Source organism: Hordeum vulgare, chromosome 4H, assembly GCF_904849725.1.
Source record: "Hordeum vulgare subsp. vulgare chromosome 4H, MorexV3_pseudomolecules_assembly, whole genome shotgun sequence".
NCBI lineage: Eukaryota > Viridiplantae > Streptophyta > Magnoliopsida > Poales > Poaceae > Hordeum > Hordeum vulgare.
In genome coordinates, this window is record NC_058521.1 from 390,665,875 (window position 1) to 390,681,294 (window position 15,420).

The following is a 15,420-nucleotide window of genomic DNA, read 5'->3' on the forward strand; positions in this document are numbered from 1 at the left end:
CCTTAGAGAATGACATAAGAATAGCCCAACATAATTTCTCAGTATTAGTTTCTCAAAAGTGACATAGGAATAACCAAACATAATTTCTCAGTCTTATTTTCTTGCATAACTGTACAAATTCAGTATCTATAGGAATAGCCGAACATAATTTCTCAGTCTTATTTCTCATAATTGTACAAATTCGGTATTGATATTGCAATTTTTACAAACAAAAGAAATGATAACTAAAGCCAAAGACTGTGAGCTATTTTTTTAGCACATGACATGGACCTAGTTGAGAAAATGGATCAATTCATGTGTACAAAACTGAAATGTGACTGAAATTGACCACTATGCACATTAGAAAGGAGGATAAGAAGTTTGTTGAATCAGGAAAGGGGCAAGCCTCCAAGTGAACATGTCAGATATGCAAACTTTGAATAAAAATATAAAAAAATAGAAGATAGCAATCTGAACCTAACGTCCATGCCCTTAATTTACACATGATTTAGCGCACCTTATTTTGTTCTTATGGACATGAAAACCTTTATTTATTGTGTGCCAAAATTTGACATATGTGCATGATTTCATATTGTAGGTTGCCATACGGATGCTCTCTGGACTACGATATTGACATGAAGACATTTATCGTAATGCCAAATTTTATGTAGTAATGCCAAATATTATGACATGGATGTGCTATGGATTATGCTATATATATATATATGGATGTGCTATGGATTATGCTATATATATGTGTGTGTGTATGTGCTATGAATTATGTTATATGTTGTATGGATATGGATTATATTATATGATGTATGGATGTGCTATGGATTATGTTATATATATGATGTATGGATTATGGATGTTATATGTATGATGTATGGATTATGGATGTGTTATATGCTATATCGATTATGGATGTTATATATATGATGTATTGATTATGGATGTGTTATATGCTGTATGGATTATGGATGTTATATATATGATGTATGGATTATGTTATATGAATTATGGATGTTATATATATTGTCTATTTACGTTGTTGTCTATTTAGCAGCCTATTCGCCGTCATGTTCATGACGACAAAAAAACGTGTCGCCCCACCATGTGGTTTATCGTCTTGTACACGTTCGACAGACGGCAAAAAATATGACATATTTTGCAGTCTTGTACAGATCGGCAGACGACAAATAGATGAGGTACTTCACCGTCTTGTACCTGTGATGAACACGGCAAACAACAAACAGTTTTGCCGTCTGTGCTATCATCAAGGAGACGGCAAAAATGACTAACGTCGTCCGTTAGCTAGCCCGTTCCGTCTTGTTATCATTTGTTTGCCGTCTACCAGCCCAGTTGACGGTAAAATAATTTCACTGATGGCAAACATTTCTTCCATCTACTCTCCCACGCGCTGATGACAAAGATACCCTTTGCAGGGACGATGGACGCCGGCATTTTTTGCCGTCATCAGCTAACGGCAAAATATTTGTCATCTGTAACTCCCTCTTTGTCGTCTGTAATGTCCTAACGGCAAAATGACTGATTCATGTAGTGCTTAATGATTTCTAGTAGTTGTGGACACTTGCTAGAGGTCCAATCAGAAGTCCATATGATCCAAGTATGGAAAGTATGTTAGCTCATGCCTCTCCCTCATATAAAATTGCAATAATGATTACCGATCTCGTCATCAATTGCCTAGGATGATTCCGCACACTATACCATAAATGTTCCACACTTACTATTTGTAATATATTGTAACTCTATATAATGCAGAAACTATTTTCATATTTTAGTTCTTCAATATCATGCAAAACTATCCTCTTTATGCCCACAACGCAATTTTATTTCTCATTACTGGATAGAAGTAAACACTTGGTGTACGTAGAGTCGTGCCGGTGGCAGATAGGACTTGACAGAATATTGACATTTCTTTTAGCTCCTTGTGGGTTCTATACTCCATACTTACCACTTCCATCTTTGGAAAGTGCTGTGATGATGCCTTGCACTTGGGGGAATATCAAGATCTTTTCTGGCGCCGTTGTCGGGGAGCAATAGCATGGGGCTACTATGTTCATGTATTTTGCTTCTATCACTAAGTAGATTTTTTTTTCTAGTTTTCTTTATTTAGTTGTGTGTTAAACAACAAACAAAATTTTAAAACACAAAAAATAACTTGCCTTTTATAAGAGAAGCGATTGTAAAGATGTGCATTGGACAAGTGAGGGTCGACCTTGAACAATTGTGTTCATGATCATGGAAACAATGTAAAAAAATTCATGCAAGTTTCTCATAAAAATAATTATCTCCTTCTAAATACCAGTGAACCATAAAAATAATGTTCAGGATGCTCTTTTGCATCTTTCGTCTACAATCTTTATGTGAGCATCAATGAAATCATTGTGCCTAGCTAAAAGGTATTAAAGAAAAGCGCGTGTTGGTAGACAACCCAATATTTTCCATTTTATGTTTTTCAGTGTTCACATGATTAAGATACTTTATTAATCATATTTCATCACTTTTACTTTAATAAAGTGCTAAGTAAAGCCTTTGGGATAGTGTGGATACTTGCGTGTTTGATTCTGTGCAAAAATAGAAAGTTTTGTGTCCAGTAAATAAATTATGTGATTTCACTCGAGTGTAAAATGATTCTAAAATATTTACAAAAAATTTCTATGCAAATTCTCTGCATTGTCCTAATTGTTAAGAATTTTTAGAGTCACGGAAGTATGGTTTTAGTGCAAATCTTCACAGACTGTTCTATTTTTGACATATTATCTTTTGCGTGCGTAGTTTGCTTGTTTTAGTGTTTCCATAACTTATATTGAGTGATATAAATTATGGTAATGATATAATACAGTACATATTATGTGATAACAATTATGAATCTTGTCTTGACATCACCTAAGTGAATGATCTATATTTATCATACTAACCCATCTCACGAAGTTCCGTTAAGTTTTGTGTGATTAAAGTTTTCAAGTTTTGGGTGACATACCAATATGAGGATAATAAGGAAGAGCAATAACCTAAGATTGGGGACACCTATGGAACTACCAAGGTAATATCTAAGGTACACTCAAGCGTCTCGGCTTGGGGATGCCCCGGTAGGCATCCCCTCTTTCATCTCCAACATTATCGTTACGTCTTACTTGGAGCTATATTTTTATTCATCACATGATATATGTTTTGCATGGAACATTATTTTATTTGATCGTTCTATTTTATATGTTATTTATAATCTTGTTTTTCAATAAAAAGTTCCAAGAATTTCCTTTAGAATGCTTGAATTGCATGTGTGATGTGTGCTGTACAAAAACAGAAACTTATGTTGTACTACTTGAGTTATCATATTTTAATGGAACATGGAGAATTTATGAAAGTTTTACAAAGTACTGTCATACAAATTATTTATCACTTCCTAAATATTCAGAATTTTTGGAGATACATAAGTACACTTTTTATATATATTACTACACACTGTTCTATCTGGACAGATTGTTGTCATAGTTTTGTTATCTAGTTATCCTATAGTTTCCATGGCTTATATTAGTAGATATAAATTTTGAAAATTATAGTATACAATTCCTAATGTGTTAAAATTATTATGCAACTTGTCTTGGCAGTACAAAAAGAGTTGATTTACTTTTATGTGTACTAACCTATCTCACGAGTTCTTTTCAAGTTTTGTGTGGATGAAGTTTTTGAGACTTAGGTGAAACCATGATATGAGAGGAATTAAGGAGACACAAAATCTCAAGCTTGGGGATGCCCAAGGCAACCCAAGTAAATATTTCAAGAAGTCTCGAGCATATAAGCTTGGGGATGCTATGCAGCCCACCTCTCTTCATCAACAACTATCGGTTAGCCTATGTTGTGCTTAATTTTCTACTTCTTCACATGATATGTACTATTATTGGAATGCATTTTTGTTTAGTTTGTTGTCTAAATAAAATTATCAGATCTGAAAATCTTTATTGAGAGAGAGAGTCTTCACATAGCTACTTGATTTTTTAACTAGTCATTGAACTTCACTTATATCTTTTGAGAGTAGTTTGATTATTTGCTCTTGTGCTCCCCTTATATCCTATGAGTAAATTATTGAGTGAATTGAATACCATGAAGTTGAAATTATATGTTCATTTCATGCCTAGTAGTATCTTCACATTGGGTTTAGAAAGTGAAATATTTTGAAGCTTGACAATCACAATATTGGTCATACAAGTAATTCATGAATGATTGGCATAAGGAAGAGAACTTTCACATATAAATATATTATCTTGCACATCTTCTATGGTTGTGAATACAAATTAATAATTTTCAAACTTGAGCAAATTAGTTGAAGTTGGACAAGGAAGACAACGTAATGAGTTATGGTTGTGCATATTTGCATAGAAGTTATATTGTTATGGATCCTCCAACATGTGGTGTTTTCTTAGGATCTTATGCTAGCAAAAAATTAGTACTAAGTAGAGATACTACTTGTGCATCCAAAAAACCTTAAACCCAGTTTATTTCCATGAGTGTCCACCATACCTACCTATTTCTTAATGTGTTTGATCATTTAGTGTAATAGAAAGTTGAGCATTGTACGAACTTGTGATGGCAAAGTAATAAAAGCGACGGACTGCATAATAAAGGTTGCTATCGTAAGGGGAAATATAATGTGAAGTTCTTTTGCATTAAGGGATTGTGGATACAAAACCAAAAAGCGCATGACAACGTCTGCTTCCCTCTACGAAGGGCCTATCTTTTAGCTTTCAATATTTAATTTTATGCAAGATTCAATAGTATGCATTCTCATTTCAACCTCAATTATTCTCTAATTGGCAAGCATCATGTGGTGTGGAAATTTCTAGGCACATATGGCCACTCAAATATATTTGATCATGACTTATTATTGTTCACAATTGTCTGGATGATAAATGACTTGGGAGGCGAAACATTAAGCCCCTATCGTTCTCTGTGTTTGATGGATGCCATTTGTTCTAAAAATATGCTTTGAGGATTAGCAATCATACAAGACTATATGATGATTGAGTATGTAGAGCTCTTACATAGACTTTATTGAGAATAAGTGGAATTGCAATTGCTTGGTGACTAAGAACATGGGTTTTTAAGTTTCAAGGGAGTTCATTATTTGAACCATAACATGTGAATTGGTTGCAACTTTATCATGATGAGTTTTATGAGAAAGTTGTTGTTATGATGCTAGGAAAAGTGACTGAAATTATCATTGATCAAACTTATGCACTATGCTAGCATTCAAACTTCATAAATTATTTCTTTTATCATTTACCTACTCTAGGACATGTAGGAATTAAGCTTGGGGATGCTGACACATCTCCAATGTATCAATAATTTCTAAAGTATTCATGCCATGGAGGCCGAGGACCAGAGGGAAGAACCTCTCCCCATCTTGGGAGAGGCCATGGAGGAGGAGGAGTAAGGGGGGACACTCTCTCCCCCTCTATTCCCGTGGCGCCGGAGTGCCGCTGGGGGAATCATCGCCGTGGTGATTGTCTTCGTCAACATCACCATATTCATCGCCTTCCTCATGTATTTTCAGCCATACATTCTCCCCCACCCCGCTATAATCCCCTACTAAAACATGGTGTTTCATTCCACATAGTATTAATCAATGATTGATTGCTATCCTATGATGTTTGAGTAGATCATTGTTGTCCTTTGGGTTGATTGATGATCTTGGCCCGTTTGAGTGTATGTTTTATTTTGGTGTTGTCCTAAGGTGCTTTCCATAAGGCACACACGTTAAATATCCACACTTGAGGGTGTTGCAATATGTTCATGATCTCTTATAGTTGGTGGTGAGAGTGACAAAAACTTACACCCGAGTAAGAGAGTTGTGCGTGTATGGGAGTAAAGAGGACTTGGTACTTAAGGCTATGGTTGGGTTTTACCTTGCTGATTTCTAGTAGTTGCGGATGCTTTCTAGATGTCAAATCATATGTTCATATGATCCAAGTAAGGAAAGTATGTTAGCTCATGCCTCTCCCTCATACAAAATTGCAAGAATGATTACCGATCTCGTCATCAATTGCCTAGGGTGATTCTGCACACCATACCATCATTATTCCACACTTGCTATTTGTAATATATTGTAATATATTCCAACTCTATAAAATGCAGCAACTATTTTCATATTTTATTTGTCCAATACCATGTAAAGCTATCCTATTTATTCCCACAACATAATTTATATCTCGTTACTAGATAGAAGCAAGCACTTGGTGTATGTAGAGTCGTATCGGTGGCAAATAGGACTTGAGAGAATATTGACCTTCCCTTTTCCTCCTTGTGGGTTCCACACTCCATACTTACCAATTCCATATTTGGAAAGTACTATGATGATTCCTTGCACTTGGGGAATATCTGTCACAGCCCTAGATTATATCTTGTAGTTAGTTGCATCAGTAAGCATTCATGAATGCATTCAAATCAATTTAATTCAAATTTAGATGATCTACAAATGGGGATGACCAAACCCTAACACCGAACAACATCCAAGTAGGTTCAACAAGAGAAAAATCCTAGCTACTCTATATTCAAAACAAAACCCTAGCAACTCTATATGCAAAACAATTCAAAAGTGGTGACAAATCAATGAACCAAAATGGTTTTCATAAAAGTCCATCATTTTTGATAAATGTTGGAAAGAAAATATCAGGGGTGATATATATTTTCAAAATACTTTTGGCATTTTATTTTAAACTCAAAAGCCACTGAAATCAATTAATTAATTGATTTCAAATACTTCCTAGTTTTATAAAATGTTGAAAACTTCACATGGGGTTGGAAATATTCCAAATAGCACCCCAGAGTTGTTTACCTATTTTCTTTGAATTAGTTGGAGCCAAAACAAATAAAACAAATGTTAGAAATAACAAAACAGAAAAGAATAGAAGAAGAAAAAAGGGAAACGCCTACCTATCGCCCCTCCAGGCCCAGTCCACCAGGGGCGAGGAGGTCATCTTCCTCCTGTGCCAGGAGGACGGGCAGAGCCGTGGCGAGCTCGCCGTCGTGCGTCGCCACCTCCTGCTTCCACCTCCTCCCTGCGTGCCTGTCTCGCCTCCTCTCCCTTATCTTCGCGCCGCTGAGCCGCCCCCGCCCCCTCTGCCTCATCTTCTTTCTCCCCTATCTCTCTGCTTCTCCCTCCCCCATGGATTCCAGCGAGGCCGTCGCCGCCGTCAGTCGCAGCCACAGCCTCAAGCTTCCCCTCACCTTCCTGACCGGCTCATTAGCTCCGCCTCGTCGAGAATCTCCTCGCCGTCAACCTCCCCGAGCACCCGAGCCACGGAGCATCGCCATCGCCGTCGTCCCCTTCACCTCCGGCCACCGGACCTTCCTCGTCGATTCGCGCCAACCAAGGTGTCCCCGAGCTCGTCGTCTACTCCAACTGAATCCCTGAGAGCCGCCGGACGCATTCCCCCTCCCCTTGTCGATCTCCCCTTCCTCCCACCATGCTAGCTGCCGGAGCCGAAGCCCTGCCGCCGGCCATGGTGTCATCATCGTTAGCAACCCCGAGAGCCACTGCCGAGCACCCCGGCGTGCTCAGTGAGCTCTCCTGAAGCCGTAGCCGTCCCAATCTTTTCCTCCCGTGCCTCCTATCACTAGCCTCGTCGTGGCCGAGCTTCGGTAGCCGCCGTGGCTCGTCGCCGGGGCTACTCCGGCGACCTAGCCCCCCCCCCCTTCGAGCCCCCTGTGCGATGCGGTCGAGCCTGGGCTTCACCCCAGTGCCTTCAGCGCTTCTAACCGAGCCCCATAGGCCGTTTTAGAGCATCTCCGGCGAGCCTCCGCCGCGCCCGTGGTCGCCGCCGGCCAGGCTCCGGTAGCCCTGATGTGGCCAGCCATTAGCCACCACTAACCCCCCCCCTTCCCAGAGACGCTGACATAGGGCCCCACGGGTGAGTCAAACCACCATTAGGGTGGGTCAACACAGGATTAAGCCCTGGGTCACTGACCAGTGGACCCCACTGGTCAGGTTTGACCTCGGACGGCTGCTGTTGACTAATGACGCCAATCTGACGTCACAGTGACGCAATAAAGCTTTCTGATTTTAATTAATTCCAGAAAATGCCTAAAACTTGTAAAAGTCATAGAAATTAAAATACAACTCGGATGAAAATAGTTTATATATGAAAAAGTATCAGAAAAAAATCCAAGGAATCTGATTATGGCATTTTCATGCATGTTTGGAAAAGCTAACATCACCAAATAGGCAAAATGGTGAATAGGATAAATTTCATAATTAGTTTGGAGATGGAATTTGATATTTATTTGAATTCCACTTCAATTGTCATGACCAAACATTGGTCAATGCAAAACAGTACCTCAAAATACTAACCCCATGCATGTTGGAACAATTTGTTATAAGCATCAGGTCGAATCAGTTATATGGGTACTTGGAAAGATACCCGGCCTGAAGTGATGCTTGGATCCTAATTCAAACCAACTTCGACTTAAGAAATGATAGCCACATTAGCCCTGCCACCTTTCATTTCATGTCTTGAGCATGCATCATAGTGTTGCATTTCCGTGAAGTAATTGTTGTTCTTTCTTGTTTGCCGGTGTTGTTCCCTCTCGGTAAACGATGTTTCCGACGATGTGATCGTTGACATTGATGAAGACTCATTGCTATCTTCAGACGTGTCAGGCAAGCAAACCCCCTTGAGCATATTGAAATAAACCCACTCCCTCGCTCCTGCTCTCTTTACTGCATTAGGACAAACACGATTCAACTGTACATGTTATCGGTTGTTGAACCCATTCCTCTGCATGACCTGATTTTGTCACAGTAAATAATTGAAACCTCTTAGCATGAGTAGCAACTGCTTGAGCCTTCATGTGCTTACTCATCCATGCTTGTTTACAATGCCTGCTATGCTTAGAGTCATGTCGGGTCTGATCCGTCTGGATGATGAATCGGAATGGTTGTTTTCATGTCCTACAGTGTGAGAGTAAAGGTGTGAATCTGATTTGGTAAAGGTAGCGATGAGAGGCCATGTAGGAGTACATGGTGGGCTGTCTCATTGGGACCGTCCTTAAGAACTGAGTTCTGTGTGTGTTATCCAAGACAAGATACTACCACACATTGGGATACTTAATTGACCCTCTCGTCTTATTAATCGCCTAGATCTCTGTCCAGGAGTTGCAATTAGTTTCTGGTGTTTGTAGGAAAAGTGTTGGCGGCCGTATTTAGCTCTGCCCGACGGGGTAGGCTTCACTACGGTAGATACACAGTGGCACGGTGTACCAAGTGGCACCCGAATGGTGGGCTTGGGAACCCTGCGCGCATCGTTTGGGGCCGTAGAGGAAACCTCGGCCGGACTTCCTTGCGGGTTCAGTCTCAAATAGGCGATAAATCTGGACTAGGGTCTTGTGTGGTTAACGGTCGTGGCCGACACCCACGCCAGTGCTTCCGCTTGAAGGTTGCCGAGATGCATGACGTGCATATGGTGCTAAGTGGTGGGAGTATGTGTGAAGAAGTATACCCCTGCAGGGTGATTCAATTTGTTCGAATAGCCGCGTCCTCGGTTATGGACTACTTGGAAACATTACGTGGTACATAGACAATTTAAATGGATACTTTAAAACATGCAAGATAAGTGTGAGTGCTATGGAAGGCCTTCTCGTAGGGAGACGAGAGTGGATCCATAGTGGTGTATTGAATTGGTGAATATGTGGACTCGTGTGCGTTATCCCACCTCAAAGAAAGAACTTGTAGTCGTAGTACAGGTTAGCCAAGAGTCAAAGCTGGCTTGCTGCAATCAAACCCCACAATCCTTTCATTGAAACATGATGCATATGTAGATAGTTCTGATGTAAGACTTGCTCAATACCTTTGTACTCACGGTTCCTTTATTTATGTTTTTGCAGAGAAGACTTAGACTCATTAAAAGGTTCTACGCGATGTGTTCGATGTTGACCGGAATAGCTTGGGGATCATAGACAGAGGTATGGCTCCTTTGGTAGTGTCGTAGTAGCTTTTCAGGCTCTTCCAGCCACTTTTAGTAGAAGTCTGTACCCAGACATGATTTGCTTCCGCTTGTTGTTTGTATGACTTGAGTGTCGGGTCACGAGACCCCTGTTTGTAATATCATACTATGTTGGCTCTTATCAGTCTTTAATAAATGCTTGAGTCATAGAGTTATGTTGTGATGCCATGTTGTATCTACACATATCGTGCATAATGTGTGTATGTTTGAAATGCATTATATGTGTGGGATTCGACACCTAGTTGTGTGCCTTTAGTAGTACTATTTACAGGGAAATGTTTCTGTGTGCTTCTATCGAGCCCTGGTAGCTTGCTACTGCTCTAGACACATTGATTGACCGGCGTGTATCCTTCTTTGCTGTTGTGTTTGTCCCCTCGGGGAAATGTCACGCGGTGTAATGGAGTCCTTGTAGCTTGCTACGACTCGTCTACACACGCTGATGACCGACACCTGCTTTGCTGGGTTATGTATGCCTGTCCCTGTACGGATGTACCGCTTGGGTTTATAACTAGTCATGTCGACCCAGGTTCTTGTCGTTCGAACGCTAGCGACACGTTCATATACGTGAGCCAAAAGACGCAAACGGTCCCGGCCAAGGTAAGGTGGCAGCCGTGGAGTTTACCGTGCGTGAGGCCGCAAAGTGATGTGATGTGTTACAGGCTGGGTTCGTATGACCTAGGATCGGGGTCCCGACAGCTTTGGTATCAGAGCTTGACTGCCTGTAGGATAACCAAGCCAAACTAGTCGATGTTGAGTCTAGCAACTCTTTAGTTATATAAGGGAATTGTTTGTGGAAGGGAACGTAAGGCTCTTTTTACTCCTTTCCTTGTGTCATTCTTATTCTGAGTCATCCTCTTCTTTACTCTACGGGGTTTAAGAATTAGGCTTTCTCATCTATTCATTAGGATGACGAGTTACTATGTTGGAGACTTATAGGAAAGTTGATATCTTCAAGGATCAGTGTCTCCATAAGAATTCAATTGTTATGTTGTTAGTTTTCTTGCAGGTTGCCTCATAATTCATGCACGTACAGCCGTTATGCTGTCTGAGTTTTCCAAAGTTCCCAAATAGTTTGATGCAATTGCAAATTCCCTCCTCGTGAGCTAATGTCTTTTGGCCGGACAAAGCACACTAATAATTGTGATGAGGTACTTTATTACCTTGATGTTTTGTTGAAGTATTAGGAAAACATGTTACTCCGAAAACTACCCAATAGTCTAGATGTGTGGTATGTCTTCCAGTGTGATAGTTGTGGCCATCATTTTCAAAAAACATCTCGTGATGTTAAATAGCTTGTAGGTACTCTATTTCTGGGTCCTTGAATCCAAGGATCATTCTGCTCATCTCTGTTGATAGTGTTGCTAGTTTCTTTGGAATGATTAGTAACCTTGTTGTAATCCTCAAGGTGCGTGGTATATCATTCTTCCAATACCATGGACCATCTCTGTCAAAAGTTCTTCGTGAACTAAAGATCATAATAAGAGTGCTCGTGACGAGTTCCCCACTCCATATTGTGACTCTGTCAACTCCGCCTATCTGCATGGGTTATCTGGAAGAATTATGTTGAACCCGTTTGACATGTTAGTCTATGCATCTACAACTCAAGAAAATCATGTGCCCTTGAGCTCGCCCTATCTAGTTGTATTTTGACCTTCATCATTGAGAGGTTAGTCAAGAGTAGTTGTGCATTTTTGTTATCAATGTCTTTTACTCCTGTGGTCTGTCAAGTTGTTCTATTCTCGAATGACTGGGAGAAGCAAACTCCAATACTTTATCCATTTCTTGGATTGGGTCAAAGTAGTTGTATTCCCCAGATCGAAATGCTAAACCAGCTTTTTCTCTGTTCTATCTTGGAGTATTACCCTCTTTTTGTCAAGAGTGTTATGAGAATTGCACCATCTCTTATGAGCTCTTGATGTAGTGATACTTTTCTCTATCATTGTTCATTCCTCGGTTTTCGTGTTGGTTGTAACCGGAATATCAAAAAGTGAACCATGATGTGTGAAATCAATACTCCTAGCAATGTTATTGTTTGGTAGCTAATGGACAATAATTTCACTCTTATGGTGATGGTGATTGAATCGTCATCCTAAGATTGAGTGTGCTACCTAGTCCATGTTTCATGGTGCACCTTTTCGATCGATGGGTTAGGATTGTGTCAATCCCTCGCTCTATTGATCACATCATCTTGCCCTAAGAAGCGAGATTGTTCCCGAGCTTAATAATATATCGATGGTTCGTGATTTTCCGAATATCTTCTCTTAAGTATTACCAGTTTGTTTCCTGACTGTTATGATAGAGCTCGTGATCAAGTTGTTTTTTTCTATAAACCAACCCCTTCTCCAAGAATCTGTATTGGATACCCCGAGCTAGTTGGTTAAGCTAAACAACAATTTGGAGAGTTGGAAGATAAAAGCTTCGCCTAAACTCATTTAAAAGGGATATCTTTCTGTTGTGTGAGTCTGAAGAAATATGATATTTTCATCGGATGATTCATGTGATCAACTGTTGCATATATTATCTTGTTCAATTTTGATTTGAGCATGGGCTATTGTCAAATCAAACTCAGAACCAAATATTTTCGTAGCGGTGTCTTACTCATGGATTTCCTTGAGCCTACACCATTATATTCTTTGATCTGACCAATGCTATTATCTTGCTCACATAGTTGTGGAAATCCATTTATATGGGTATCTTGATGAATTGTTGTTGAGCCCATCGGCAACATTTTAATTTGTTCCATGATCTGTGTTGGACATTAAGCTAGTGCTGGAAATTTTGTAGACATTGTCTTCGTGTCTCGTGCACGAGGTATATGTTAGGTGTCAGAAGTGACTTCCTCTAATTCATGTGCATTTGATGCAAGTTGTCGCCGTGAATTCGAGAAAAGTTAATTTGTTTTCTTCGGAATCATCTCAAGTTAGTCATGCACGTGCGAAGTATTCTATGGTCTGAGAGATTAGCTACCTCCATTCCATATGTATCTCCTAGCACACCAAGCCACTAATTGATTTGTTCAAGGAAAAGAAGTTAAGTGCCATTCCTGAAGGTACCAGACAAACTTGCACATGGCTTCGTTATCCGCAATGATGGTTTCCATCCCAAACTCGGTAGTGTTTTGATGTAAGACTTCTCATGTTTTCACAGTTGTCTTGGGCAGTGTGTTCACGTGGGTCTTGCGATCCAGCTCATGTTTTGGAGTTGTCTTCCGCCGTTCATTTCGTGAGAATCTCGCAACGTTATCTCGTCGATTTGTGTTGCAAACTTTCTTTTTGGACATGCTGAGTCTGAAGCATCGTGTCACCAACCGGAGCTGAATTTTAGGCAGTTATAATGGTTGGAACTTCCCCAAGAATTATAATATTGGTCTCTATGTAACCCGGTAAAGTGGTGAAATGGCTAACACACCTAGCGGAAGATTTGATATTATAATATGTTGCATCAGCAATCTTAGCCATCTTCCGTGTGGTTTTGTATGACTTATTTTGGAAGTTGTTCCTCATGGACTTCCTTTGATGTCCCGAAGTCCGACCTATACTTGATGCGCTAGATATCAAGCACGATCTATAATTGGGTTGTGCTAGTACATCAAGGGGAACATTAGAAGCGGAGTGCTAAATGTCTCTCAGTCGATCAACCAGATTTCGTTCCCTTGGCACAGCTAAGGTGAAATCTGAGGAAGTGTTGTCTTCCTTTGCATCTGCATCCTCCATCACTGTTCATCATGGTAGTATGTTGTGTCACCAGGATCCTTGGCACGGATGTTGGTAAATCTTGATGAATATGGAAATGCTCAAGTTCTTGAGAGCACGCTCAGACACTATGTTATATCCTCGATAATACTTGGAATGTGCCTTCCGTTCGCCGAGTTGTTCTATAACCCTAGTTTCTTTCCAACTGAGTATGCCATTCTTTCAAATTCCTCCAACAATCATTTGTGAATTGTCTTCCCTGGTAGGAAGAGTTTCAATGATCTTAGGATCAAAAGTAATTCTTTTTGCCACTTAAGGGGAATAACTCTAGGAGTCACCTTCCTAAGGTGCCCCGTTGTGGTATGAAGGATAACTTAATCCTCACTACTTTGAAACCTCGCCACCATCTGTTTTAAGCCCAGATTTGTTGCCTACCAGTTGAACCTCTGTCATATGTCTCATTTCCTTGTCCGTGTTATGTGTGTTGTGTCTCAGCTCAAGGGAAGTTCCTACGTCTCATTCTATGAGTTGATCTTGAGTTGCTCGATTTTCGAGGAGATCGAATCTTGTCTAGTCTCCCTGTTCTTTTGTCGTCAAGCTAGATGAAGACCTCAAGGACAAAGATGTCAAGATCAACATGGGGTGATGAATCAACGTCCTCGAGAGGAGCAAATGGATCGTGAAGATTGTGATAGTTTAGTGTCCCCTCTTCCTCTTCCCGACTACACTTGAATCTCGGGACGAGATTCTTGTTTAGTGGGGGTGAGTTGTCACAGCCCTAGATTATATCTTGTAGTTAGTTGCATCAGTAAGCATTCATGAATGCATTCAAATCAATTTAATTCAAATTTGGATGATCTACAAATGGGGATGACCAAACCCTAACACCAAACAACATCCAAGTAGGTTCAACAAGAGAAAAATCCTAGCTACTCTATATTCAAAACAAAACCCTAGCAACTATATATGCAAAACAATTCAAAAGTGGTGACAAATCAATGAATAAAAATGTTTTCATAAAAGTCCATCATTTTTGATAAATGTTGGAAAGAAAATATCAGGGGTGATATATATTTTCAAAATACTTTTGGCATTTTATTTTAAACTCAAAAGCCACTGAAATAAATTAATTAATTGATTTCAAATACTTCCTAGTTTTATAAAATGTTGAAAACTTCACATGAGGTTGGAAATATTCCAAATAGCACCCAGAGTTGTTTACCTATTTTCTTTGAATTAGTTGGAGCCAAAACAAATAAAACAAATGTTAGAAATAACAAAACAGAAAAGAACAGAAGAAAAAAAAGGGAAACGCTTACCGGTCGCCCCTCCAGGCCCAGTCCACCAGGGGCGAGGAGGTCATCTTCCTCCTCTGCCAGGAGGACGGGCAGAGCCGTGGCGAGCTCGCCGTCGTGCCTCGCTACCTCCTGCTTCCACCTCCTCCCTGCGTGCCTGCCTCGCCTCCTCTCCCTTACTTCGCGCCGCTGAGCCGCCCCCGCCCCCTCTGCCTCATCTTCTTTCTCCCCTATCTCTCTGCTTCTCCCTCCCCCCATGGATTCCAGCGAGGCCGTCGCCGCCGTCAGTCGCAGTCGTAGCCTCAAGCTTCCCCTCACCTTCCTGACCGGCTCATTAGCTCCGCCTCATCGAGAAGCTCCTCGCCGTCAACCTCCCCGAGCACCCGAGCCATGGAGCATCGCCATCGCCGTCGTCCCCTTCACCTCCGGCCG